The sequence below is a fragment of the Phyllostomus hastatus genome, unplaced genomic scaffold, assembly GCF_019186645.2.
Source record: "Phyllostomus hastatus isolate PE091 unplaced genomic scaffold, TTU_PhHast_1.1 phas_scaffold_39, whole genome shotgun sequence".
NCBI lineage: Eukaryota > Metazoa > Chordata > Mammalia > Chiroptera > Phyllostomidae > Phyllostomus > Phyllostomus hastatus.
The window spans coordinates 29,213,872-29,238,682 of NW_025334028.1; the positions used below are offsets into that span (position 1 = coordinate 29,213,872).

The following is a 24,811-nucleotide window of genomic DNA, read 5'->3' on the forward strand; positions in this document are numbered from 1 at the left end:
CAACAGATACAAGTTTTCCTAACTCAGTATGTTTTAATCAAACCAAATGAATATCTGTAAAAGTTGATTTACAGTATGCAATGGTTTAGGAAAAAAATCAACAAGAACATACCTGTCTGCCTTTTTCTCCCTTACAACACTTAGCATTATTATTTTTGGAAGGTGACTAATCAAGGACTTAGTAAATTTTGATACATTATAAGAACAAAAAGCTGCCATTAAAAAGAAGAAAAATCACCTCTGTAAGATGGACAAGACACTATTTTTCAAAACAGAAATTAGGACATATGTCTCCTATGTTGACAAAGAGTAGAATGTAAAAACTTCATGCAACTCAATCACAATTATACTGTTGTTTTTATTGGAGGATATTTAGGTGGTATATTAAAATGACCTAATTATTTATTTCACAATATTAAACTGAAGCCCAATAGTAACCACAAATGCAGAACTACCCACTAGGCCTCCCAGATGGATCTTCCCACAACAGAGCTGCAGGATTTACATCACATGATAATGCAGACAGGATGGCAGGTTTTGTTTTGTTTTTTTTCTATTTCATCCATGTGCTTAGGCCCCAAAGCCCCACAACATCATTTTTAAGATCTATAGAAAGTCTTATTTACACATATTTCCATAATCTCCAAATATCTGGGCCATAAAGTAGGAAGTATGTATGTGGGATATTCACCCAAACTTTCCTGTGGCTGCCCATATGAATCTAGTCTTTTCATGTTACCCATGGACAAGACACCTGAGGTTCTGATTAAATCTGTGATGGTCTGTAAAATATGTTGGCTTGGCCCTGACTGGGTGGCTCAGTTGGTTGGCAAGGAGTACACCAAAAGTTTGCAGGTTCGACTCCCGGTCAGGGCACACACCTAGATTGTGGGTTTTATCCCTGGTTGAGCATATAGGGGAGGCAAACAATTGATATCTCTCTCTCTCTCAAATCAATAAATGTATCCTCAGGTGAGGATTAAAAGATTTTATTTTAGAGTTGGTTTGAATTTCCATTTGCTTTGACTACATCCTGGCAAACCAATCTATTTGCTATTGCCTTCTGGGCAAAATGCCTGGGCTTTGTAAAATTAAAAATGAACTCCTATGGAAAAGAAAAAATAGACCCAAGGAAAATAAATTTCAGTTGTTGGTGTTTCCTACTGAGTGCATTTCCCACAACAATGCTGTGGAACCTTTGGTTAATTTCAGGGGCATTTTTATTCAAGGGAGACTTCTCTAGTAACATCTCACACTTGTCTGTTTCCAGCCTCACTGCATATTTTTCTTTTTTTCTGCTACCACTGCGTTTAATTACCATAGACAAATGATTGTTTACTCATATTATTTCTGCACGAGGCACCCAGAGATGCCTATGGATTACTTTTGTTGTTGATTATATGGAATCACCCAAAAGCCAGTATAAATCTTAAACACAATTACTCTGTCCGCAGGTAGAAATTAACAGAAATCATTTGTTAATTCAATTCAATGCAGATTTGGCAAAATCTCCTCTAATTCATCCTAGGTAGAATTTCTGCGGCTGCCATCCTTTACTTTGAAAACTGCCCAGCAGGTGTGTATGAATAGAAACACCAAAAACTGTGGAGCCTTGACAATTTTTAGGAAGGCAACACCCCTTCTAAAAACATCAAAGAAACCACACATGACTTCCTTGTGCCCCCAAAGCTGTGGCAAAGTGCAGTGTTCAGTTGAGCAAAGAAAGACTCTTTCACTGTTTATTTTGGTTACGGTTTCTTATCCTTAAGAGAAGTGAGTCAATTAACAGGACAAATGACACGGTGGTTAGTCACCGAAGGGAAAGTATTATTAGCCTCATTAACTTGGAGCACCCTTCCACCTTGCACCTGGAGTTGCCACTGTACGGACTGATGACTAACCCTGCCAGGCCACTGGGAGGTGTGGGCACCCACCTCTCAGATTTTAGGCCCGGGCAACACCCTTTGAATAACCGCCGGTGTCCCCAAACCCACTCATGTCCACGTCAGGAAGCAGTTCCCGAATTAGACGAGTTGCGGGGGGGGAATCCCTCCCCGGCCCCGCCCCTTAAAGTAACTGGGAGTGACACCTAAACAACTTTCCCAAATTAATCTCAGTCACTGGTCACCGAGATCCGCTTCGGGTGCTCAGCCTCTGCGCGCAGAGCCAATCGGCCCTTCCTGACTAGCCCCTCCTTCCCTGCACCTTTAATGGCTGGGAAAGGGGAGTGTCGGCCGGGGTTTTCTTAAGAAGTCGCACCGGTTTTTCGAGCTCCGCTCCGCGCCTGGAGAGCCACAGTACCGGGAGCGGGCGCTGCCAGTAGCGGCTAGCGGTGAGTCACTGTTTGGACAAGGAGTGGGCGGGCGAGGGTGTGAGAGAATGAATGATGTCAGGAGCGCGCAAGGCGGCGGGCGGGGAGAGCGGGCCTCGGGGCCGCGGTAAACACCCAGCACTGCGCCGCCGGCCGAGACGGGAGGGGAGACCCCGCCCTCGGCGCGCACTAGCCACCCCAGCAGTGGAGGTACTGCAACGCCGCCGACACCGGCCTCGGGGGTGGCGGCCACGGGAGGGCGAGACCCCGAGCAAACTTTCTAGCGGCTTCGGCTGCGGAGGTGGCTGCGACAGCGGGCTCTGTCCGCTAGCAAGTCGTCTGCGGGGAGCTAGTGCCTTTGCCTTCGGCTCGGAGCAGGTAAGGAGCATTCGTAGGGGCTGGGAGGATGATGGGGAAGCTGCGCGTCGAGCAAAGCGCGGGGAAGGGGAAGGTAGACAGACTGCTAGCGTGAACGCGGCTCTAATTCTGCCCCCGTGAGCTCCACCCCAGGGCATCCCGCCTAGGTTTTGCCGGAAAGAGGATTGACGTGTGGTTTCAGTCTCATTGCCTTGAGCTTTCAGCTCATTCATTTGCAACCATTTCGGGTAACTCGGTCCTGGCGTTGAAAGGACGCTTTAAACCATAGGTTGTTCAGAGGCACTCCGGAGGTCAAGGCTGAAGTTCAGGTGGTGACGGAGGGTCTGATTCTCTTTTCCTTTTTAAGAGGCTCTGGGCAGCCCGTAAATAAACCTTTCAGCGTTTCGCGGCCCCTTAGGGAAAGACTTGGTTTCTTAGAGCAAATAGGTGGGAAAGGACCTGTGTATCTTTCTGAGATATGGGTACTTGTTAATAACTCCCAGCTGTGTCTTGAAACTCAAGCGTCGTGTCCTGCTTTCTTTTATTTATCAGTCTTTGTCATTCTTCTATTTTATCTTGCCTGTTCTGATACGACCTTAAACTCATTTTGACATGTATTTTAAATTTCAGAGAGATTTGTTTAGTGTCTCCAGGTCAGGTGCGAATTTCGAATTTAAACTTTATAAAGAAATCTTTGTTCCACCCCTCCTCCCATATATTAACGGTTGGGTCCTCAGTTACATTAAACATTGTGATTCAGTAAAATGGGACTATAAGGACTTTAGAGATAATTAGAATTAAAGCGCAAAAGACCTGTAATGTCTGGCACAAAGCAGACCCCAACAGATTGTAACTGTTTATATATAAATAATAGGGTGTTCCAGCTGGCTCAGGTGATAACCAATTAATTTCCACAAGTTTTCCTACTTACAGATTTGGTAGACTGAGGTTTTGCTTGTGAAATCCTTTGGCAAGTTCCTCCGAATGAGAAGGGGTGTCTTCAGGAGGTAAACATTTCAGTGTATATACCTGAAAGGTGTTTGGTTTCCACCTCAGGTTGAGGAAACTGCTGCTCATTGTTTAAACAAAGTCAGAGTTGCTGAAAGTGAAAACTTGGAATCTGAAGGAAGACTGGATGTGTGGAAAACTCTCTAACTATCCTTAAGTCTTCTTAAAAAAAAAAAAAGCTGTGCCACATTCCCTTGGCTTAATGATACTCTTACTTCACAATAGTCTTCCGGTTGAAGTGTTATTTTTTTTTTCATGAGTTAATATTTAATTTGGTTTCTTTAGTTTCGTTTTTGAGTAAAGCTGATTGACCTCTGAACCTGGAGTGAAACACTTGGACACCTTTGCATTGCTGCTTCCAGTCCTCAGTTTCTCTTCTGCCAGTCTCATAAAAGCCCTAGGAAATATTCCAAAGAAGCCTAAGCACTGGTTCAGGTGAACCAGTTATTGAAAACATTTGTTTTTCCCATATCTACAACAGTTTTTAGAGTCAAAGGTCATGGGTGTTTTCCCTCAGCTCCTTTGTAGAGATCTTGAGACTTCAGTGGCATCCAGAATACCTGAGGCTATCTGGGTGGTCATTTACCAGCTGAGTTACGCTGAACGAATTACTTAAACTTTCTGGGATTCTTGTGGGACTTAAAAAAAAATAAGGAAAAAATAGAAATAATCTTACATTCATTAACATAATCAATGGAATGCAAGTGAGAACTTTCCTTTTTAAAGATTTTATTTATTTTTTTTACTTTTTGAGGGGAGCAGGGGAAGGGAGGGAGAAAGAGAAGGAGAGAAACATCAATGTTTGAGAGATACATCAATCGGTTGTCTCTCACACTCCTGCAACTGGGGACCTGGCCCACAACCCAGACATGTGCCCTGACTGGGGATCCAACCAAGGACCTTACGGTTCTCAGGCTGGCGCTTAATCCACTGAGCCACACCAGCCGGGGTAAATTTTTTTTAAAGAAGTGATACTTTGAAGTGCGATTATTTATTTGTTTATTTTAAGAAACAACTACTAAGAATTCTAGACAGTTTCAGACTAAAGGTAGCCTATCTGCCTTTGCCCAGTTCTCTTATGGAGAAATTAAAGCCTCTGTTCTGAACTACTGCTATCAGACATTTATTCGGTTCATTCTGTTGGTGAACATTTAGTGAACAACTGCTATTCCAACCACTGTGCCAGGTGCTATGGATGCTAAGAAGAAGGAGACACTGGAATGAACTGGGTTCATTCTCTACATACTATTTTCCAACTTACTTTTCTCCCACCCAAACATGGGCATCTTTATATCTTTAAAATATTCGTACAGTGTCATTTACAGTTTTCTGTTACATATCTGCATTTCAACTCAGTCTCCTATTGTTAATTTGTTTCCAGTTTTCACTAAAGCAACTTTGCATTAAATATCCTTCTAGCTATATCTCTGTTCACATCCGTGATTATTAGTCATTTTAAAAAGTGATTTATAATGTTTAATTTAGCTTCCTTTTTAAAACCACATTCAGAATTAGAAAAGTTTCTCCTTCCTCTTTAAAACTTGGGTTTTACATTCTGTGTACCTTTAGTGTTTCTTATAAGGTTTCAGCAATAGGATCAACATTCTCTGTGGAGCTGCATAATAGGTCACTAGCTCATTGCATAAGTGTTTATCTGATGAAAATGGAGCACACAGGCTTTCTTAAAGAACTGTTTGTATTATTGTTATTAGTTCTAAAGCAAACTTCTTTTCATGGGGAAGGAGAGAAGAATGGAGCAGAGCTAATTGTGCCAAGCAGCTCTCTAGAATAAATTGTACTTCTTCAATTTGCTCACTTAGGTGCCCAGTAAGATAGGTAAGTTAAATTTTTCAGATACTGCATTTACTAGGCTTATCACTAGGTTTTAAATAGTATTAATCACTTTTAAATAGGTCACCTTTTAAAAGAAAACCTTACACATTTGTTGTTTGATTTTTTTGAAAAGTATATCATTGGTAAGACATTTTGGGTTGGTTTAATGAAAGTGCAAGAAATTTCCATTAGTGAATTTTCATTATAGGTATAAAGTATAACTTCATTTAAACATTCTTAAGTTTTATTGGGTTGACTAAAAAGTTCATTTAGTTTTTTTCATACAATCGTTGTAGTAGTGCTTAATTGTCTTTAACTTCATTCAAAATAATTTTGTTAGATTGTATTATGACAGCTATCATATCGGTATGCTTTTAAAAAACATCAAAATTGGTGAATTTTTGTGCAGCCATTTTAATATTGAAGAGGGGAGAAGATTCGTAACATTTTGAGCGTATTATGCTTTATTATTTGAAGAAAGGTAAAAACACAACTGAAATGCAAAAAAAGATTTGTACTGTATATGGAGAAGGTGCCGTGACTGATAGAACAGGTCAAAAGTGGTTTGCGAAGTTTCTTGGTACTGCTGACATTTTGGCCAAATAATTCTTTGCTGTGGGGCTGTCTTATGCATTGGAAGATGTTTAGCGACACCCCTGGCCTCCACCCACTAGAAGCCAATAGAAGGAGATAGCCAACATACTCGAAATATCCAAATCAATAAAGTTATTGGTGAAAATGAAAATTGTATCTTTTATGGAAGATAATAATAGACTTTTTTTTTTGCCAATCCAACACTGTAATATCATACTTTCTTTGCTACCCTGAGTCAAAATTTTAATTTTGCTTTGGGTTTATTTGTCTATTTCCAATGCTGGTTACTTTATCCTGATAGATATGATAAAGGTGTTGGAATATGAATGTTCAATTCAGCCTTTTCCTACAGAAACCCAGATCAGTTCACTTTAGTAATTTCTCATAATGACTTGTAATTAGCAGAATTTTAAAAAACAGTTAATAGAATTAATGTGTAAATAGGATAATCAGGTATTTGCTGGTTGTTTTTCCCTACTTCCAAACCCTAATTTGATTATTTTCTTACAATTCAAAATTCAGTCCTACAATTTTGTCTTAGTTTGATAGTGTTGCTTAAAACTTCCAAACCAAACTTGTGCACATTCTTAGATTTTTTTTTTTTTTTTGAAGACACATTAACTGGATTGAGTGTCTGGTATGTACATCTTTTCTCTCAATATACTCCTTGGTACTGCTCTTAAAAAATTAAATAAAATCACACGCTAAAATTTAAGTTAAAGTAGAGGAGAATGAAAGGGGATGGAAGGTAACGAATTCGAGTCTGGTGAAACTGTATCAGAAGGCCCGTCAGGTGTGCCCCCCTGCGCCGCCTGGTAGTGCCTGTGCTGAGGCTCGTGTGTGGTGACACATTTTGACTGTGGAAGGAGAAATGTCCGGGTGTCAGGGCCAGCCTCAGACAAAACTGAGCCGGAGCTAAAATAGTCACCTTAAGCATTCTCAACTCTAAGTTTACCCAGCATGCCTGCCCATACCAAGAAAGTGTTCCATGGTTATCTGAATGAAGGCGAATTACTGTCCAACTGAAACCGTGGAACTGGAAACATTGTATTTATTGAAAATTGGGGAATAAGCATTTACCTCTGGACGCAATCACTTTTCATGAAGATCATTAGAAATGCAAAATACATGATAAGAATTAAACTTTTAAAAATCCTTTCTACTAATTAGAAGGGACTGCAGGGAGGGGTGTCCCTGAAGGTGGGAAAGGAACTGCAGAAAGAAGATAGGACAATGCCAAAGGCAGATCCTGTGCTCCTGGAGGGGTGTACGTCCTCTCAAGGCTCCTGGGAACTGGCTTCTTCTGTTGGAACTGGGGTTGTGTGTATGATCCCTGAGGGCCTGGCAGGGGTAAGAATGTGTGTCAGAGGTGTCTCTCGCCTGCTGTCCAATAAGAATCTTCCTGCGAAGCTGCCTTTTAACACACAGCCCACCCAGGTGGGTTAAGGCAGGGATACTTTTCCTTATCTGGGAAGTACTTCAGTTAGGTGGTCTGATGTAACACCTAGAGAAAATGAGAAGGAATGAGGGTTTTTTGTTTGTTTTTATTGTTTTGTTTTTAAAAGATTTTATTTATTTGTACTTAGAGAGATGGGAAGGGAGGGAGACGGAGGGAGAGAAACATCAATGTGTGGTTGCTTCTCATGTGGCCCCCACTGAGGTCCTGGCCTGCAATCCAGACATGTACCCTGACTGGGAATCGAACTGGCACCCTTTGGTTCACAGCCTGCGCTCAATCCACTGAGCTACACCAGCCAGGGCTGGGGATTTTGGGGGGGTGGGGGAGGGTAGGGAAGAGAATCAAAGAGTAAGTGGTTTTGAGTCCTGGACTGCTTAACTAATAGGGGTGCCTGGGAGGGATACCTTCAGATAGTACCTGTCTCCAAAGAGTTGTGGAGACCTTTCTGGAAGACTGGCAGCAGTAGTTGGAAGTGAAGGTAAGCCTTTGAAACAGAGGGGCCAAACAGAGAGGCTAAACACTCAGGTTAGTTCTCCCAAGCTTCATCATATGCAAAGCTGGAGGCAGTGAGGTAAAAGTGTGAGGGTTAAATAATGGCAGGTCCTCTGAGGTAGGATGGCGACGACAAAATGAAATGATGTCGTCATCCTTAGATGGATGGGGCTTCGAAACAGAAATTGCGTTATCTCCTGGGGAGGGAGGAACAACACAGAAAGGTTAATGTACTCAAGGCTGCAGAGCTGGTAGGAGGTGGAGCAGGGATTTGAAGCCAGAGGCAGGGGTTCTAGTGCCCACAAGCTGCCCCAAGTCCTTCTTGGCTTCCTGTAATGTCTCCACTGGTTTCCGAGATATGGCAGGTTTGTTGGGATGTACTTTTGGCACAGGATTGTATGTTACCACCCCATCTCCTGGGATGTTTCTCCGGCCTGTGCTGCCTGAAGGTCGTGAAGTAATGCAACAGAGATGAGTTAGGCCACGTGGACTTGAGTCCCAGCACTACCATCACTCACCACTAGGTGACCTTGAGCAACTTTCCCGGCTGAACATCCATTCCCTGAAATGGCTGAAAAATGGAAATAAAGTGGTATTTACTTCATAAGGTGACCGTACGAATGCCATGACTTTTATGTGGGTAAAACATGGGGAATAATGCCTGTCTCAGAATAAACACTGAGGGCCTCAGCTCTTGTTACTTCTTTACATAGAAGCTTGACCTCTAACTTTGAAAACAAAGGGTTCAGTCCTTTCATCTCAAAAATCAAATTGTTATTTCTCATTAAAATGGCTTATTTTGTGATTAGAGTATGTATTTGTCACATCTTGCCTGGACTGGGATGGCCTGGATCCTACCCCTCCTCTTCCCCTCCTCTTTTCCTTCATAAAATGAAAATATTGAAGTCAATTGTACACTGCCACTGAATTCAGGAACTTTCATAAGAAGTTTGTAAGGTCAGCTGTGAATGCTGAAAGCTTTCAAAGCCGCAGTCACAACACGCCGGGCCTCTCAGCGGATGCTGGTAGTGTCCCTGTAGCACAAACACTGCTGTCCTTGCAGACCTCAGCCTTCTGCGGAGTTTTGTGCCACAGACACCACTGTCCCAGAAAATGCCGGGGCCATTAAGAATCACAAACCCTACTGTCCTCTCCAGTGCTCTGCATCTTTCTTTAGGAGGCCCTGAGACAGTTCATTTAACACAGCTGCTGCTACTTCTGGATTTGCATTTGTTCATTGAGTTGCTTACCCATCCAGTTATTACTACCCCTGTAGTTGCTACTGAACTTCAATAGCAAGAAGGGGCATTGTTGGTGTTAAATTGTGTGTGTGTGTGTGTGTAAAATATCATATGCTCTATGAGAGATTAGTTAGTGCTGAAAAGTACATTCCCTTGAAATATAGTTTGATTGGTCAGTTATGATCAGGAAGCAGGAACATTTAACATTTTACTTAAGATACTTACAATGCTCACTGTGTGCCAGGATTTGTTTTGAGTACTGTTAGTCATTTATTCCTCTTAAATTACTGTGCAGCAGATATACCCATTTTAGGGTTTCTATTTGAAACAGAGGTTAAGTCACTTGCTTAAGGTCACACAACAGAGTTGGGCTCTGAAGCAGACCGTCTGGTTGCAATCTGACCGCTGCTCTGTTCACTGTGGAATCCAGCATTCATCTCATAGTGTGGGCCTCAGTGGTGTCCTTAAATTTGCAGCTTTATCAAAGGAAAAGGTACACCCATCCAGACTCCTTATGTTGTCAACTCCTTATGACTTACCGTGTGGAGGATTGCAACTAGGCCATGTGTTTCCTTCTGGCTATTGAGAGATATTGACACTAGCATTTCCATATACTATTGTCAAACATTTTTCTCTGAAAGCTCCTGAGTGCTTTATCAGGTCTGGGAAAGCAACAATGTATTCTCTCTCCATTCCACTATTCAGCACCTTCAACTCAGCAAGAAGAGCTGCAAATTACACCTGCTATTCTAACAGTTTTTATTTTTAGTTTTAGGGCTTTCACCTATTGCAAATTAAGACAGTTAAATGTCCTTATTTGTGGAGAATCTCTCATGCATGTGAGGTTTATTTGGCCGTTTTCTAATTACTATTGAAGACAGTAGAAGACAGTGGTAGGCAGAATCACATCTTAATCCTCAGAACCTGCTATTTTAATACGTCACAAAGGGGAATTAAGGTTGTGGATGGAATTAAGGTTGCTAATCAGGTGATGTTAAAATACAGAGAGAATTCTGGGTCTTCTGGGTGGACCCAGTGTAAGCACAAGGGTCCTTCTTAAGTGCAAAAGAGAAGAAGAGTCCAAATAGGAGAGTTGGCATCAATAGAGAAACTCCCACAGCCATTGCTGGCTTTGAAGGTGGAAGGAGCCATGAGCCAGGGAATAATGCACAGTCTCTAGAAACTGGGAAAATCCAGGAAATGTGTTCTCCTCTGGACCCCAGGAAGAAATGCAGCTATGCTAACACTTTTATTTTATTTTATTTTATTTTATTTTATTTTATTTTATTTTATTTTATTTTATTTTATTTTTTATTTTTAGAGAGCGGAGGGGAGGGAGAAAGAGGAAGAGAAACATCAATGTGTGGTTGACTCTTATGCGCCCCCTACTGGGGAACTGGCCTGCAACCAAGGCATGTGCCCTCCCTGGGCACTGAGCCAGTAACCCTTTGGTTTGCAGCCCACGCTCAATCCACTGAGCTATACCAGCCAGGGTGACACTTTGATTTTAGCCTAGTGACATCTGCTTTGTACTTCTGACCTCCAGAGCTGTAAGAAAATAAACTTGTTTTGTTTTAAGCCACAAAATCCGTGGTAAATTGTTACAGCAGCAACAGGAAACAAATACAGGGAGTTACTAGAACAATCTAGGTTTTGATTAGTTCCTGTGCCAGCCCTGGGAAAGGCTACCTAATCTCATGATACATTGTTATGGGCACATCAGGCATAGCAAGTGTTTACAGTTTGAGGCTGTTTTAGTTTACTATATAAAATTAACCGCTTTGGGCAAGGGTGTGAAGGGGAGTTAACTTTTAGTAATTCTATACATTCTTATAACTAGCAAATATTTAAAATGACAGTACCAAGATTTCAGCAAAAAAACAGTCTTATTGATTCTGGGGCAAGTGGAGCCGTGTCGGCCTTTTTCATTAGAGTTTCCTGACAGAAATGTGGTTCTGCATCCCACCATGGAGTGGTGGTCATAACTGCGTTCGTTTGGGATAAGATGATAGCCTAAATGCGGTGGTGGAGATTATCACTTGAGTTTTGACTTCAGATTCCCTTTAAATTTTTTTAACCTTTTATGTGCTCTGCTTGCCTAACAATATTCTTATGAGTTCTCTGAAAGCAAGGGCACAAGGGCTTCCCAAATTGTAATGAATTAACGAATAAAAGGTGTTAATCATTCATGGGGTCATCTGTAGTAAGTACCTTGGGAACTGTAGGCCCCCAGGGTAGACTATATCTTGGATTGGAAGTGTCAGTTACTGAAATTAAAAATAACAAGAAATACTGTCAGGCATGGAGTTAGTTTTTTTTCCCCCTTAAGAAATCCTCCGATAACAATCTTACATTGTGATTTGTAGACAACTTCCTTCAGTTTAGGGTCTCCTGTTGGTACAATGTAGAAAGAGCAAGAAATAAAATCTGTACAATGTACCAGAGTAAGAAATAAAATCTTGGGAATCTTCTTGTCGTGGGAAATAAAATGCGGGATAATGTAGGATTTTTAAAAAATAACATTAAGGAAATATGGTGGCAAATTAGCTGGATGGTATAAATATATGGCCTAGCAGTTTCTGGGAAGGGGTGGAATAGGCTCTCTTATGTAGAAGTATACAAATATTAAAAACTTAAAATCATGGGATAAGGTATTTTCATATTTGCTGTTCTTTTAAGTATACCCTTTTTAGATCTGGAATTGCTTTGTTAGTTTAGGGGAAAATACAGGGTCCAACAGAAGTATCATCTGCTTCTGTGTGGTTGGTAGGTTAATCATATGGATATAATAATTTACAGTTTTAATTAGAACATTTCACCTAAAATGTCATATGGTGTGCTTGAGTGTGATATTGTTATTTTACACAATTACATGCTTATGATTTTATAATAAAATGTTTTGTAATAAAAAAGGGGTGTTATTTGTGCTGGACCCTATACATAAAATGATCAATTTCCTCTTATAAATGTGAAGGTGTAGAAAAAAAACAAATGATGTGAGTGAAGGAAAGTTTTGATCTGTGTTCTAAAATGCTTTTGTCTAGAAAGTTCTCAAGATGTGGCACTGTGGGTGTACTATCCTACATGACTACCTCACTTGCATTTTATCCTCATCAAGCAAGTATTGGTTAATAGCTTGCTTTTCCCTGCCAGTATCTCTATAGCAGAATGAGCATGTCTTGGCTATGTACGTGGTCAGGTAAGCACCTTCACCAGTCATCTCCTGGCTGTCATTCATAAATTAATAGTTCCATATTTTCTGTTGCATTTTCATTAGTACAGATCAAAACTCAATTAGTACAGAGAATTAGTACAGAAATTCTCTCTCCTGGGTGAACTGGCAAATAGTTTCTAAGCTTGCAGAGGCCAGACCCGGGACCAGTTGCTGACCTGCTCCCAGAATGTAATCATCCTGTAAGAACCCATAGCAGTGGATTTCATACCAGAAAATTCCCCCAGCCATTGGGCAAGCTACTGTTCTCACGGAGTTCTCAAGATAGGTTGCCTTGGACTTCATAAATGTGTTGACTCCATCAAATACTGGCACTGTGCAGTTGGCTGAAACAGACTCCAAGCCCTCCGTAATTCCTTCTGAAATTGATTAATGCAGTCAACACAACTTTTTTGAGCACTTGCTTTGTGTTAGACATTATTTTTGATCCTAGGGATTCAGTGAACCATGGTCAAGGCTTCGACCCTCATGGAGATTGTTTGAGTTTATGTGTTCAGAGAGGAAAAGGTGTTGAAAAGGGAGGTTGAGCAGATGATAAGTAAGACCAATAAACAAACCAGGCAAGTGCAGATTTGGACTTTGGAGGAAACGTGGTGGCCCTGTAGAGTGACTGGGGACACCTGCAATAGCACCATTGGGAAAAGTTTGTTGGAAGAGGTCAGACTTGTGCTAGGATGTGAAGGAAGGAACCAGCAGAGGGAACAGAACGTGCATCTGCCTGGGGAGGGAAAGTGCTTGGTTACACAGGGAAAGGGCAGGAGGCCAGTCTGGCTGCAGCATCTGGGCGGGAGAGAGCGGCACGAGAAGGACAGAAGGTGGGCAGGACCACGTTGGGTAGCGCTTGCAGACTTTTTAGCAGTGCGAGTCTCACACCAAATGCGATGAGAAGGCATTGTGAAGTGATCCAAGGAGGACAGGGATATGATCTGAGTTGCATTTATCACAACTGTGTAACTTAGCTGCTGGGCAGAGTGGAGTAGAAAGGGACAAGAAGAGGAGCAAGGAGATCATTTTCAAAGCTATTGGCAACATTCATCGTGAGAGGTGGTGAGACTTGGAGTAGAGTGGAGAGCAGTGGATAGATTTGAGAGGTTTGGAGGTAGAATCAACAAAACTTATGGTGTTTGGATGGGTGATGAGAGAACAGGAAAATCAAACAGGACTCTTAATGTTTTGGTGGGTGATGGGCTTGTAGGGAATAGAGATCTTTTTGGCCCTTGGCTAGACTGAGTTGCCTATTAGTCATGTAATGGAGATAGATGTGATATGGCCAGCAGTGGTTGAGACCTACATTCAGAGTTGTGTCAGCATAGACATGGTATGTAAGGTTAGGGAAATCTAAAATCACCTAGGGAGATTTTATAGGCAGAGCAGGGAAATAGACGTCAGACCCTGAGGAATAACAGAATTAATGGATCAGGTGGGAGACCATGAGGTAACTGGGGAGGTAGGAGGAGGCCAGAAGAGCTGTGTTGCAAATGCAAAACAGAATCTTGTGTTTAAAGCAGGGTGGAGTCCTCAGTTGTGTTGTAAGTTCTTCAGTTGAGAAAAATGAGAGCACAGTGTTCACTGGGTTTTGCAATGCGGAGGATTCCTTTAGGTGGTGATCTTGTTGTACCATGTTTAGAGAAATGATTTAAAGCACAAGTGAATTGATCTCCAGCCTTCCTATAGGCAGCTTTCCTCACTTCTGCATTCTGCCCACGGGGCCAGGGGTTCCCTCTTTGTTCCAGAGTACTTGGGCCTTTCTCTCTCACTGGACTACCATATTGTAATATGATCTTTCTGTTGAAATTATGTTCCTTCTAGACTGAGCTTCTTGAGAACAAAATTTATACTTTTTTTGGTATTTCATAGCATGATGCAGATACTCAATACATGTTTCCGAATTAGTGAGTTGAGTATTCTCAAATACTAGTTTTTTTGTGTTGTATTACATCTGTATACCTTTTTAGGAGACACATGCAAAAACCTATCGAAATCACTTCTTATGCATTTCAGAAACCTTATCTCTTCCCATCTCTGCATTCTTTTGGTGAAGTCACTGCTGTTACTCTGTACATTTCACCATTTTTGACACTTGATTTGCCCCATTGCATACTTAAATATCTTAAAGGCCTAGTAGCAACCTCAAAAAGGTTCTTGTTAGCAAGTTTTCCTTTTTTTTTTCCCCCTTGGTAGTTATTTTCCCACTAAGGCTGTGTGGAAGTGGTTTTTTCTTCCACACTACTATCCCTTTGTTTTCCATTTCGTTATCCTTCTGTTGCAACACCCCAATTATTTCAGTTGCTGTGGAGATATTAAGTGTATTGCTAATAATGGAGGTTACTCCTTCAGGTGGAAGAATAGAAGTGAGAAGAGGATTTTAATCTTGTTTTTGTGCAGATGTTTCCTAGTGACAGAAATAACTAAGTGGTGCTGGAGATTGAGGTGCAGCGGCGCTCTGGGGCCAGCTTATGTGTTTAGAAAGGAATGGTTTTCTTAATTAAAGAAAGTGTTAGTTTAAGCTTCTGGTCCTATTAGAGATTAATTCCATGTCTTAATAATTTAATATTGATTCTTTTATATCCTTTGTTTAATAGGATGTTCCCTCATAGAGAGAAAATGTTTTGTGGACTTTCTTTTTTAAAATTCATTTCTTAAAACCTTTTTTAAAAACTTTACTAAAAGAAGCATTTTTCATCTGATATTTGTTTCCTGAAACCTTGCAGTTTTTCATGAACTTTATTATAATTAAGGTGATCATGTGTCCTAGTTGTATATCCCAGCGTACACCTGTTGTCCTGGTGTGATTGTTAGTAAGGATGTTAAATTGTGTGCTCACCCTGATTAAAGACCACATCCAATAGAAAACTGAAGGAATTAAATATTTTTTGTTTTAATCCATGTAACTTTTATATATAGATATATATGGATATAAGTGAATTACATACATACATATACACATTAGGCACAGATATACTTTTTCTTTTGCTCTTTCCAACTAAACTTATAGTTTAGCACTTGCCAAATGAGTTGACTGTACGAGGATATAGATATGTATTTTTTGTTATTGTGAGCAAGTCAAGAGAACTTTCATCTTCCTGATCTCCTCATGGTGTATTTTTACTAACATGCATTTCGCTGCAATAATGCCTGACCTGGCTCCACCTAAATGGGCAGAAGCCTATTTTCAGGGTGGCAGTAAGGTGTAAATGTTCACTGTTCTGATTCGAAACAACTTCCCATGTCTCTGGTTTGATTTCCCTCTGCCCAGTGTATTTGCTCTCCTCTCGTTCACATTAGATTCCCCCCGGCACGTGGAACAGGTGAGTATCCTAGACTGTTCCCTGGCCTCATCTCTTTATTAGCAGCTCAGTTACTGATGCATCTGAAAGTAGAACAGCAGCCACTGGAATAAGGAAGAGAAGGTCTTTTAAATTCTTGGACATCTTGAAGAGTAAAAAATGCCATTTTGACACTCAGTCTTTCATGTAAAGAAATATGCACATTCCTTCTCCAACCCATTCCCCTTAATATAAAATTTATTATTGTAAAATCTCTAAAAACTATACTAATTTTTATAATTGATAAAGATTTTTGAGAAAATTGGCAGGTTATGCTCTGGGATCAGGGGACACCTGAAGTGGTTTTAAATGAAAATAAGAGTTAGTGAATTGCTAGTAATGGAGACCCTCCCTTGAGGTTAATCTCTAGAAAGCGGTCCTGACACACCTTTCAGTATGTCAGGAGAATACAGTTGGTGAAGAGGAAGGGCTTGGCAAAAGCCAGTGAACACCTATTTCGTGTCAGGCTGGGTGTACTCTTGTGAACAACCAGACACAGTCCTACCCCTGGAGCCCGCCACCTAGTGTGGGAGACATCCAATTCAAACAAGGAAACAAGTTCTTAACTACACTTTGCAAAAGGGGATGAGATCTGAGAGAGAAAAAGAGGAGAGACAAATGTTGGACAGTGGTCAGAAAAGGACCCCTCTGAGGAAACAACATTAATCTTGAGGAATGAAGGATGAGAACATGTGGGAATCCACACAGAAAAACCCATGCTCTTGGTGGTATACCAAGGTAAGACTAGGTTAAGTAATTTGGTCATGGTAATTTAGCCAATTGGCAAATGTAAAGCTTCCTGTAGATTCCATCGTCATTGTTTCTCAACCTTATTTTTTTTTTCATTCTTGTATTTCTAGACAGGTTTTTTCCTAGCCCTGCAACCCCTCTGAAATTTGGCCCACAAACCCTTTTTATTCACCCTTAGAGCAGTGATTTTCGCTATTGAGAATACACACTCTTTTTAGTTATTGTCTGTGGGGCTCACTTTGGGACAATCAGAAATAGGCTTTTATTGGGTTTAATCTAGTGTCCTTGGATCTTCAGCTAGATTTTAAGTTCCTTGAGGCTTCAGACCATCTCTAGCAGGAACAACAATAATAGTAGATGCCACTTACGTGACACTTTAAAAAAAAAAAGTCTTCCATAAGGTTGGGAGGGATGGAATAAAAATGTTGGAAGTAAACTATGAAAAATCCTTAAGTAGTTTAGTTAGTGTAATTTTGTATTTAGATGAAGAAACTAAGATTACTGGGAAAGTCAAGAGTAATCCGTCTCTCTAACCCAGTTTGGTGCCGTTTCCAGGACCAGGAAGAAGGTGATTGTCGTGGGGAGAAGTTTTGGGTGTGTTGGATGTCCTGGAGGATGTGGATGTGCACACCGCTGCAGTCTTAGGAAGGTTAATTAGGCACACTTCCCGTGTTTTCTGAGGCGTGATGATAGCCATGACAAGGGATAAAAGGGAAGACTCGGATTAATAATTGTTTCTGTGTTTCCGCAGTAGCACATTTTCTGGAAAGATAACTATAGGAATCAAGAAAAGTAAACTAAGCTAGTAACTTTTAAGAGAGTGAGATAAAGGGGGTGATATAACTACTTTATCACCGAGATTCTTATCATTAAAGTTGAGATTATACATGTCTAAAGGACACAGGTTTATTAAGGGTAATTAATGTTACATATTTTAAGTTGGAAGGAATGCAGGAATAAACAGGGTCCAGCACAAATAATGCCCCTTTTTATTACAAAATCATTTATTACAAAATCATAAGCATGTAATTCTGTGACATAATATTATCACGCTCAAGCACACCATGTAACATTTTAAGTGAGATGTTCAAATTAAAACTGTAAATTATTATGCCCATATTATTACCCTGCCATCCACACTCAAGCAGGCGTTACTTCTGCCGGACTCTGTATTTGAAGGACGCTCTACTCTGTATCTTTGTCTTGTATCTCTCTCTGTGTTAATATGTGTGTGAGAGAAATTTAGATGAAGCTAGTTCTGGTTATTTGGCAAACAGTGATGGAAACTGGAGTAAAGTGTGCCTGTCTTAATGAACTGTCTCCTCTTTTTCAATTGTGCCTTGATGAATTTCAGAGGTAGGCTCAGTCTGTCTAACAGACAAATTTCGCAGTGATTGCTTCCTTTTATTGTTTCTTTATCGACTACTAGTCACATGTACTGTAGACCTTCATTTTTCTGCAGTATTCTTTATCCAGTGGTGTAATGGAAAAGCTTATATTATCCCCCTCTTTTAATCTTCTTTATTGTTTTATTTTCCTTTTTAACAAGTCAGTCGCCTTTAGTAGGCGAGCATGAAGCAGGAAAATTATGAAACAATAGCTGGAAAGCTGAAATTTATGAAAGTACTATCTAAATGGCTCAATTTAAAACAAATAAAGGTAATCAACCTATAACGTTAGTGCCTACGTTTCATTTCTGGGTGTTTTGGTGTTTGTTTTGCCCCATTCGCACAGCCGTGGAGCCCTGACCTCACCCTGGCCTCACTCTGCCAGCGTTCAGGGAAGTGAGGCCGGGTTTCTTTCTTGTTTGTTTGTTTGCTTGCTTATTTTAAATAATGTACTTGAACCTTACCTCCAAAATGCTATTTGTAAAACAGTCTTAGGGTTGCATACATACTTTTTTAGACACCTAATTAATTAGCTACTTTGGAATCCTAAGGCTCCTGTGATCCCTTCCAACACAAAACTAAAAAAGACAAAAACATTAACAAAATGCTGTTTTTGAATCACTTGTCCTCAAAAGCAGCTTTGTTCATTTAAATGAGATTAGATTATATTCTAAAAAGAAATTTGCTTTGATACCTTAAACATAACCAGAATTTTAAAATTTTGCTGTCTGATAAGCCAGCTGTATTATTAACTATTTGTTTATAAACCACAAGTGTTACTAATAGTTTCTAAATATTGTGTCTGAAAACCGAAGTGTGAAAGTAGTACAGTGTCAACTGTGAATTGCCATGGACACAGTTGTCAGTGAGAAACAGAAGAAGCAGAGGGTGTGACCACAACAAAGGGAAATTGGAGGTGGGGCTCTGTGGTCCAGAGTCTACAGGATCCACATTGCTCTAGGGCTGCTTTTACAGGAGGAGGCTCGGAGATCCTGTACCTTTTGGATTAAAAGTGAAGAATAAAATTATTGTGCAGTGAAACACTGCTTTGTAGAAGGTGTTCAGGGTGACCACTCAGGTTGCATGTGTAATTATGAACTGTAGGTGTAATCCACAAAAGCCTTAAGAAGGCTGTTTGAAATTGAGATGTTTTAATTTAAAATCATAGTGTAAAACTCACATGGAATTGTGCAAATGGCAGAAAAACATCTTTTGGGACCTGGCCATTGTTTCTGTAGTCAAATTTCTGTCTTACTGGCAGATACATTTCCTGTAAGCTTCATTTTCTTAGCTGATAGCAAGGATCTGGTAGCAGGGTTCCTTGAGGCACACAGCTTGGGAACCCATCACTTAGGGGCTTCCATGAAAGTGAGTCTTTGGCTACAAGACTATTCTTAAGGGATGTCGTAAAGATGTCATTTTGGAAGTAAAGTCTTAGGCGTAGTTCCATCAGGATACAACTTTGAAAATGACACATCACAGATTTGTGCTAAGCCCCCTGCCTATATATGTTATGCTGCACACTGAACGAGACCTTTAATTTCAGCAGGCAAATGATGTACCCTGCCATTTTGGCATTTAGAGCGTCGCCTTCACGTCTGCTGGGAGGAATGTGTGCATAGAGCGTGACAGCCTGTGGTGGCGATGATGGGGTTACAAATCTAAACATGTCACAGCTCAGAAAGGCGTGCCGCCTTGACCACAGATGCTGTTTCATCAACATTAAGCAGTGTTTAGAATGTTCTTTACATTTAGAAGCCTGAAGTGATTTTGAGCTATAACACAAATTTAGATCAGTGGTTGTACTTGAGCAAATTTTCATTATTCTTTAAGCTGTTAAGTGAGCACCGTTCTGCTATTAATGTTCGAGTGTTGCTTAACAGCTTAAATCACAATATTTGGAGTACTTTTTTATCTTTGAAAAATTATTACAATCTTAAATATGACTGTGTTTATATGTAATTCTGAGGAGTACTTTTTTGTAAATTAATCAGTCTTATTTTCTGGAGCAGTTTTACATTTACAGAAAAATTGAGCAGAAAGTGTGGAGTTCCTGTCTGCCACATCCCTTCCTCCCCCAGTTTCCTGTCATTGACATCTTGCACTAGTGTGGTACATTTGTCACAATTGATGGGCCAATATTGATACAGTATTACTAGATAAATTCCTTAGTTGATATCAGGGCTCACTCTGCTGTAGAATCTCTTAGTTTTGACAAATGCATGGCGTATATCTGCCATTACAGCACCACACGGAATAGTTTCACCACCCTAAGAATCCCCTGTGCCTCATCTAGTCATCACTCCCTTCCCCTGGCACACTGATTTTTTTCCGGTCTCTTGTAGCTTTGCCTTTTCCAGAATGCCAGATAGTTGGAATCATACGTCTGTAGCCTTTTTAGATTATTTTTTTAATTAGCATTTTGCATTAACAGTTCCTCATGTCTTTTTGTGGTTTGAGGTAGCTCATTTCTTTTTACCACTGTGTAACATTCTGTTGTAGAATGTATCATGGTTTGATTATTAATTCACCCTTTGAAGGACATCTTGGCTGCCACCAGTTTTGGCAGTTGTGAGTAAATTTGCTGTAAACATCTCTGTGCTGGTGTTTGTGTTAGCATGTTTTAAACTCCTTTGGGTTAAATACCAAGAAGCATTGCTGGATCATACAGTGAAAATATGTTGTTTCATAGTCAACTACCAGCCTGCCATCAGGTTTACAGAAAATTTCACCAGAAAGTGTAGAGTTTTTGTATGCCGTTGGCTGTGTCATTTAGCATTGCCATGAGCAATGAATAGGATTTTCTGTTGTTCTATATCCTCACCAGCATTTGGTGTTCCAGATTTTGGTGTCACTGTTCCAGATTTTGGCTGTGCTAGTAGATATACTGCTATCTCATTTTAATTTGCATTTCCCTGTGACATACATGTGAAGCCTCTTTTCATATGCTTATTTGCCACCTGTGTATCTTCTTTAATGACGTCTGTTCAGGCCTTTGCCTCATTTATTAATTGGGTGTTTGTTTTTCTGTGGTTAAATTTTGAGAGTCCTTTGTATATTTTGGATTATAGTCCAGACGTGTCTTTTGCAAATATTTTCTCCCAGTCTGTTGCTTGTCTTATTCTCACAAAGCTGTCATTCACAGAGCACAGGTTTCAATTTTCGTGAAGTCCAGTTTGTCACTTCTTTCATGAATTGTACTTTTGGTGTTAATATCTAGAAAGTCACTTCCATACCCATGGTCAATTAGTTTTCTGCTGCATTATCTTCTAGAAGATTTGTAGTTTTTCACTTTACATTTAGGCATATGATCTATTTTTAGTTAATTTTTTAAAGGGTTTAAGGTCTGTGTCTAGATTCTTCTCCTCCCTCTCCTCTTCCTTCTCTTCTTCTTTCTTCCTTGTGTGTGACCAGTTTCTCCCGAGCCACTTATTGAGAGGACTGTCTTTGCTCCATGGTGTTTTGTTGTTCCTTTGTCAACAGTTGGTTACCTTTTTTGGGGGGGATCTGTGTCTGGGTGCTCTGTTCTGTTCCATGGACTTGTTTGTCTGTTCTTTCACAAACACTAGACTGTCCTAATTACTGTAGCTTTAGACACTAATACGTCTGAAGCTAGTTAATGTTCTGACTTTAGTCTCTCAAAATTTAGTTGACTATTCTAGGTCTTTTGCCTCCTCACACGAACTTTAGAATCATTTTATCAGTACTCACAGAGTAACTTGCTGGGATTTTGGTTGGGATTGCTTTGACTCGTTCAAGTTGGGAAGAACTGACATCTTGACAATATTGAATCTTCTGTATGTGAACACGGAATATCGCTTCATGCTCTTTTTGGTATCTTTTGTCGGAGTTTAATGGTTTTCCTCATATAGGTCTTACACATATTTTGTTAGATTTAAACATAAGTATTTCATTTTTGAGGGAGGCTGCTAATGTAAATAGTGTATTTTAAATTTCAAATTGTATTTGTTCATTGCTGGTTTATAAAAAAGTGGTTGACTTTTGTATATTAACTTTATATCCTGCAATCTTGCCATACTTGCTAATTAGTTTTAAGGGGTGTTTTTTTTTTATCAGTTATTTCAGGTTTTCCCTGTAGATGATCATGTATTCTGTGAAAAAATTTTTTCATTTCCAATCTGTATACCTTTTCTTTCATTTTCTTATCATATTAGCCCAGATTTTCCATTTCATATTAAAAGCAGTGTAGAGGGAACATCCTTGCCTTGTTCTTGATTTTAGTGGTAAAGCTTTTACATTCCCAGCATTATGTATGACAGTAGCTTTAGTGGGGTTTTTTTTGTAGTAGATATTTTTTTATCAAGTTGTGTAAGTTCCCCCTACTTTTTCTAGTTGACTAGGAGTTTTTCTCATGAGTGGATGCTGAATTTTGTCAAATGCCTTTTCTGCATCTATTGATATGATCATGTGATTTTTCTTCCCTAGCCCATTGATGTGATAGATTACAATAATTTATTTTCACATGTGTAACCAGCTTTGCATATTTAGTATAAATCTCACTTAGTCATGGAATATCATTCTTTTTGTACATCATTGGATTCAGTTGATGTTTTGTTGAGGTGTTTTCCATCTGTGTTCATGAGAGATGGTGGTCTGTAGCTTTCTTGTAATAGTTTTGTCTGGTTTGGTATTAGAGTAATGCTGGCCTGATAGAATGAATTAGGAGATATTCTCCTTCTATCTTCTGACAGAGATTATAGAGAATTGGTATCATTTCTTCCTTAAATGTTGGTAGAATTCATCAGTAAACCAATCTGGACCTGGTGCTTTCTATTTTGGAAGTTTATTAAGTATCGATTCAATTTCTTTAATAGCTGTAGGTCTATTCAGATGGTTTGTTCCTTGTGTGAGTTTCAGCAGATTATATCTTTGAAGTAATTGGTCCATTTCATCTATATTTCCAAATTTGTGGACAGAGTTGTTTGTCGTATTCCTGTATTTTCCTTCTAACATCCAGGGGATCTGTAGTGACGTCCTCTCTTTTATTTCTGATATTAGTAGTTTGTATTCTCTTTCCTTTTTTCTTACTTAGTTTACCTAGAGGCCCATTGATTTTATTGATCTTTTCAAAGAACCAGCTTTTGGTTTCATTTATTTTTCTCTATTGATTTTCTGTTTTCAATTTCATTGATTTGTGCTCTAATTTTGTGTTATTTCTTCTATTTACTTTGAATTTAATTTGCTCTTCATTTTTTAGTTTCCTAAGGTATACACTTAGGTTATTGATTTTAGACCTTCTTTTCTAAAATATGCATTCGCTGCTATAAATTGTCCTCAAGTACTGCTTTTGTTACATCCATAAATTTTAAAAAGTTATGTTTTCATTTTTATTTAGTTCAAATTATTTTTAACATTTTCTTGAGATTTCTTCATTGCCCCGTGTGTGTTAATTAGGAGTATGTAATCTCCAAGGACTGTATTTTGGAATTTTCCAGCTATCTTTCTGTTTTGCTGATTTCTAGTTTAATTCCATTGTGGTCTGAGAGGAGACATTGTATGATTTCCATTCTTCTTAATTCATTGTGTGTTTTATGGCCTGGAATATGGTCTATCTTGGTGAATTTTACTTTTTAAGATTTCATTTATTTATTTTTAGAAAGAAGGGAAGGGCAGGGGAAAGGGAGAAGAACATCAGTGTGTGAGAGAAACATCAATCCGTCACCTTCTGCCCATCCCCAACTAGGGACCTGGCATGTGCCCTGACCAGGAATTGGACAGGCGACATTTCAGCTTGCAGGACGAAGCCCAACCCACTGAGCCACACCAGTCAGGGCTCTGGGTGAATTTGCTTGTGAGTTTTAGAAGAATGTGTATTCTGCTGTTTTGGGATGAAGCAGTCTATAGATGCCCATTAAATCTAGTCGATTGATTGTATTGTTGAGTTCTATATCCTTATTGATTTTCCGCTTGTTGCATTTGTAAAGTGATTTTTTTGTTTCACGATTAGCAACATCAGAATTCAGATTAAAACCAGATTTCCTGATTATAATAAAATATTCTTTGCCAGTGTTCTTCCCCCCATAAAACCCCTTTACTTCTTGTTTTTATCATATTTCCCACAGCTCTCAATTAGAGTGGCTCACCAAGTAATGCATTATTACAGTTTAACCAAGGTACCATGAAAAGTGAAAAATGAATGTGCCTCTTCTCACTGGAGAGAGTACACCTGCTTGCATTGACATTATACATTTTTGTTTGTACAGAAATGTGGTGGGATTATTTAGTCTCTGTAAACCTTTCTGTGAGGATGAATAAGAATTATTCTTTAATCTTTCCTATAACAAGCTTTACATGTTAGAGAGTTGGTGGAGGACCTCAATGGTTCTTTTTCCCTGTGCTGCCAAAGTTCACCCTTCTCTTAACAGTACCATATTCTGAGATCATGGTGGTATCTCAGCATCCAAAGCCTGTGGATTGTACTCCAAAAGCAAGAGAGTAGCATGGTTATTAATAATGGTATTCAAAATGCTTACTCCTTAAACTGTTCCTTCCTGTGCCCTCAGGTGTAGCAGGTGGCTGACTTATTTACTTGGTCAACATCACCATCCATTTGGTGACAGCCCATTAGAGCCAGAACGATGCCTCGGGTTCCACCAGCAGGACCTGTTGGTTCAATCTTGCTACTCACCTCTGACGCCTGCCCCTAAAATGTGCTTATCATTTCAGGCATTTGGCTACTTTGCTTCATCTTCCTTCATTTTGCTAAGGTTCAGTTGCACAAATTTCAACTTGTGGGCCCTTACTTCACTTCCATCTTTTTTCTTCCTCTTTCTCAGTAATTCTTGGTACTTTAATTGTT

The 24,811-nt window shown here is 39.7% G+C and overlaps 1 protein-coding gene across 2 annotated transcripts in view; it reads left to right on the forward strand.

The window, feature by feature from the left end:
• The first annotated feature begins 2,233 nt into the window (after window positions 1-2,233).
• The window catches only part of SGMS2 (sphingomyelin synthase 2), an 81,860-nt gene continuing 59,282 nt past the window's right edge, over window positions 2,234-24,811 (forward strand). The window contains exon 1 of one of the 2 annotated variants that reach the window (XM_045820304.1): window positions 2,234-2,332. The gene's annotated coding sequence lies outside the window, so the exon portion shown is untranslated. Of the gene's footprint in view, window positions 2,333-2,417; window positions 2,690-24,811 lie in introns of those variants that run through there. The other variant, XM_045820303.1, reaches the window with a different exon arrangement.